Consider the following 4,340-nt stretch of genomic DNA (forward strand, 5'->3'; position numbering starts at 1 on the left):
GGCCCACGGAAGTCTGATTTTTTAAAAAAATTTGCCGACGCCACCGCGGAGGGCTACCCGGCCACCCCGGGCCCCGGAGCCGGAAAAGGGAAGAAAAGGATCGGGCCCACTAGAGACATGGACCCGGCCGCCAAGCAGGCCGCCCTGGGCTCACCCTCCCCGGCCGCAGCGAGGGACATCCTCCCGGCCGACAGGATCGGGCCCCTGGAAGTCTGGGGGGGGGGGGGGGAAATCCGCCCCACGCCTCCGAGGAGGGCTGCCCGGGCGGGCCGGGCCCCGGAGCTCGGAAAAAAAAAAAAAAACACCCCAAAAAAGGATCGGGCCCACTAGAGACATGGACCAGGCCGCCCTGGGCTCACCCTCCCCGGCCGCAGCGAGGGACTGCCTCCCGGCCGACTGGATCGGGCCCCTGGAAGTCTGGAAAAAAGAATGGAACCTGACGCCTCCGAGGAGGGGGCGCCCAGGGAAGGAGGGAGATCCGGGTCGACCTGGTGACCGGACGGGAAAGCGGCCACCGGGCGTGCCCGTTCAAACCTAGGGGTTGACCTGGCGGCCGGAAAGCAAACCGGCCACTGGCTAGCCCCGTCGGCAACCTACGGGTTGACCTGGTGGCCGGGAAGCGAACCGGCCAGCAGGTGAACCCGTTCGATTCCACGGGTTGACCTGGTGCCCGGGAGGGGACTCTGAAAAATGTTCAGCCCTTTCGGCTCGGGGTTGACCTGGTGGCCGAGAGGGGACTCGGACGGCAGGCAAGCCGCCCTGGCCTCACCCACCCCGGCCGCAGCGAGGGACTGCCTCCCGGCCGACTGGATCGGGCCCCTGGAAGTCTGGGGGGAAAAAGAAAATGGAACCTGACGCCTCCGAGGAGGGGGCGCCCAGGGAAGGAGGGAGATCCGGGTTGACCTGGTGACCGGACGGGAAAGCGGCCACCGGGCGTGCCCGTTCAAACCTACGGGTTGACCTGGTGGCCGGGAAGCGAACCGGCCAGCAGGCGAACCCGTTCGATTCCACGGGTTGACCTGGTGCCCGGGAGGGGACTCTGAAAATTTTTCAGCCCTTTCGGCTCGGGGTTGACCTGGTGGCCGAGAGGGGACTCGGACGGCAGGCAAGCCGCCCTGGGCTCACCCTCCCCGGCCGCAGCGAGGGACTGCCCCCCCTCCACCCACCCACCCCCCCCCCCGGCTGACAGGATCAGGGCGCACTGGATGTCCGGGACAATATTTTCCCCGACGCCGGGGAGGGCGGGCGGGCGGAGGGGCTCTGGCGGCCAGCCCGGGCCCCGGAGCTCGAGAAGGAAAAAAGGACCGGGCCCGCGAGAGACGGGGGCCCTGCCGCAGGGGGGCAGTCCGACCGGGGCTCACCGTGCGGCAGGCCCGGGCGTCGGCAGGGGAAAGCGGGCGAGGAGGCGCGGGGGCCGGGTGCCTACGGCCATACCGGACCGAACGCCCCCGATCCCGTCCGATCTCGGAAGGTAAACCGTCCCGGGCCTGGCTAGTACTTGGATGGGTGACCGCCTGGGAATCCCAGGTGCCGTAGGCAGCTTTTCCCGGTCCGAGCCAGCTCTCTCTCCTTTTCTGGGGAGGAAGGAGAGGGGGGGGACGGGCCGGAAAGCCCCTCGTCGCTCCTGCCGAGTCGGAGGTCGCGGCCGCAGGTCACGGGTCTGGGCGCCTGGGGTCCGGCTCCCCACCCGGCTTCCTCCGCGGAGGACCCACCGAAGCCGCTGGGGGAGACCCCGGGCATGGGGCGGACTGGCCCGGACCCTCCCGGCCGCCGGCCCGCAGGACCGCCCCGAATCCCCCCGCCCCGCGGCCACCCAGGCCAGGCCTGGCCAGGCGGGACGGACGGCGGGTGTCCAGCGCCCAGCGGCTTCCGCCAGCGGGGACCCACGGCCCCCAAAGCCGCAGGGGGAGGCCCCGGGCCCGGGACGGACTCGCTCGGACCCCCTGCGCCCGGGCGCCGGCTCGCGGGACCGCCCCGAATCCCCCCGCGGCCACCCAGGCCAGGCCTGGCCAGGCGGGACGGACGGCGGGTGTCCAGCGCCCAGCGGCTTCCTCCAGCGGGGACCCACGGCCCCCAGAGCCGCAGGGGGACACCCCGGGGCCGGGACGGACTCGCTCGGACGCGCTCGGACCCCCTGCGCCCGGCCGCCGGCTCGCGGGACCGCCCCGAATCCCCCGCCCCGCGGCCACCCAGGCCAGGCCTGGCCAGGCGGGACGGACGGCGGGTGTCCAGCGCCCAGCGGCTTCCGCCAGCGGGGACCCACGGCCCCCCAGAGCCGCAGGGGGAGACCCCGGGGCCGGGACGGACTCGCTCGGACGCGCTCGGACCCCCTGCGCCCGGCCGCCGGCTCGCGGGACCGCCCCGAATCCCCCCGCGGCCACCCAGGCCAGGCCTGGCCTGGCCTGGCAGGCCGGCGTGCAGCTCCCCCGGGCTTCCTCCCCCGACGACCCGCGCCCCCCCGAGCCGCAGGCGGAGACCCCGGCCCCGGGGCGGACCGGCCCGGGCTCGCTCGAGCCCCCTGCGCCCGGCCCGCAGGACCGCCCCCCCCCCCCCCCGAATCCCCCGGGAGAGGCCCGGCCTGCACGCCACTGACGACCCGCGGCCCCCAAAGTCGCGGGAGGCGCCCCCGGCCCCGGGGGCCGGTTAGCTCCGTGTCGCTCCGCGCCCCCCCCCCGCCCCTCGCTGCCGGGACCGGGCACCGCCCCAGAGTCAGCCGCAGCCGGACGGCCTGAGAGCTGCCCTCCTGTGGACGACGGTGAGTTTACCTTGACACTAACCGGCCATCAGCCAGGTCAACCCCATTGCTAGACTGGGGTGGACCTGGTGGCCGAGTGGGGACTTGGAACATTTGACAGCTGCTCCCCGGGGCTTGACCGCTTGTCCTGAACGCCCCCCCCCCACCCCACCCCCCCCAGCCCCCGGCTCCTGCTCCCCTCTCCCCAGCCTCGGTGCTCCGCTCCCTGCCTCGGAGGCTGCCCCTTTGCGGCGCCTGCATCGCCTCCGAGGACGCGCACCTTCCGGAGGCTGGACGTAAAGCCTGACGCCCGCCACCGCCGCCGACCCGGCTCTCCGAGGGACGACTGTGAGGCCTCCCCCCACCCCCGGACCGCCCTGGGGACGACTGCTAAGCCTCCCCCAACGGACCGCCCGGGGGAAGACTGCTAAGCCTTCCCCGGACCTGCTCCCTCTCGACTATTAAGCCCCCCCTCTGTGGTCCTCAGGACCGCTGCCGCGCAGCCCTCGGAGTGGGGTGACACCCGGGCCGGAAAGCAAAGCGGCCACCAGGTCAACCCGTCGAATCCAATGGGTTGACCTGGTGGCCGGAAAGCAAACCGGCCGCCAGGTCAACCCAGTAGATTCCGCGGGTTGACCTGGTGGCCGCTAAGCACGACTCTTAAGCCTCCGCCGGACCGCCTGGGGAATGGCTATTAAGCCTGCCCCCGGAGTACTCGGGGGGACGACTATTAAGCCTCTCCTGGAACGACTATTAAGCCTGCCCCCGGAGTCCTCGGGGGACGACTATTAAGCCTCCCCCGGACCGGCTCCGTCTCGACTATTAAGCCCCCCCTCTGTGGTCCTCAAGACCACTGCCGCTCTGCCCTCGGAGTGGGGTGACGCCCGGGCCGGAAAGCAAACCGGCCACCAGGTCAACCCGTTGAATCCATTGGGTTGACCTGGTGGCCGGAAAGGAAACCGGCCGCCAGGTCAACCCAATAGATTCAGCGGGTTGACCTGGTGGCCGAACGGGGACTTTGAAAATTTTACAGCTGCTTCCCCTGGGGTTGACCTGTTGTCCCGGTGGGGACTTTGAACATTTGACAGCCGCTACCCGGGGCTTGACCTGTTGTCCTGAACGCCCCCCACCCCACGGCTCCTGCTCCCCACTCCCCAGCCTCGGTGCCCCGCTCCCTGCCTCAGAGGCCGCCTCTCTGCGGCAGCTGCAGCGCGTCCGAGGACGCTCACCCTCCGGAGGCTGGATGTAAAGCCTGACACCCGCCACCGCCGCCGACCCGGCTCTCCCAGGGACGACTGTGAGGCCTCCCCCCACCCCCGGACCACCCTGAGGACGACTGCTAAGCCTCCCCCACCGGACCGCCCGGGGGAAGACTGCGACGCCTCCCGCCAGGCCCCCACCCAGCCTGGGGGGAAGACTGCTAAGCCTCCCCCCCACACACACACTGTCGGGGGATGACGATTAAGCCTCTCCCGGACCGGCTCCGTCTCGACTATTAAGCCCCCCCTCTGTGGTCGTCAAGACCACTGCCGCGCTGCCCTCGGAGTGGGGTGACACCCGGGCCGGAAAGCAAAGCGGCCACCAGGTCAACCCGTCGAATCCAATG

The 4,340-nt window shown here is 71.5% G+C and overlaps 1 non-coding gene across 1 annotated transcript; it reads left to right on the forward strand.

Moving 5' to 3' along the window:
• The first annotated feature begins 1,420 nt into the window (after window positions 1–1,420).
• LOC128823789 (5S ribosomal RNA) lies at window positions 1,421–1,539 on the forward strand. The gene has a single exon (XR_008442025.1). It is a non-coding gene; the product is annotated as a 5S ribosomal RNA (ribosomal RNA).
• Window positions 1,540–4,340: the final 2,801 nt, after the last annotated feature.

This window comes from Malaclemys terrapin, chromosome 15 (assembly GCF_027887155.1).
Source record: "Malaclemys terrapin pileata isolate rMalTer1 chromosome 15, rMalTer1.hap1, whole genome shotgun sequence".
Taxonomy (NCBI): Eukaryota; Metazoa; Chordata; order Testudines; family Emydidae; genus Malaclemys; species Malaclemys terrapin.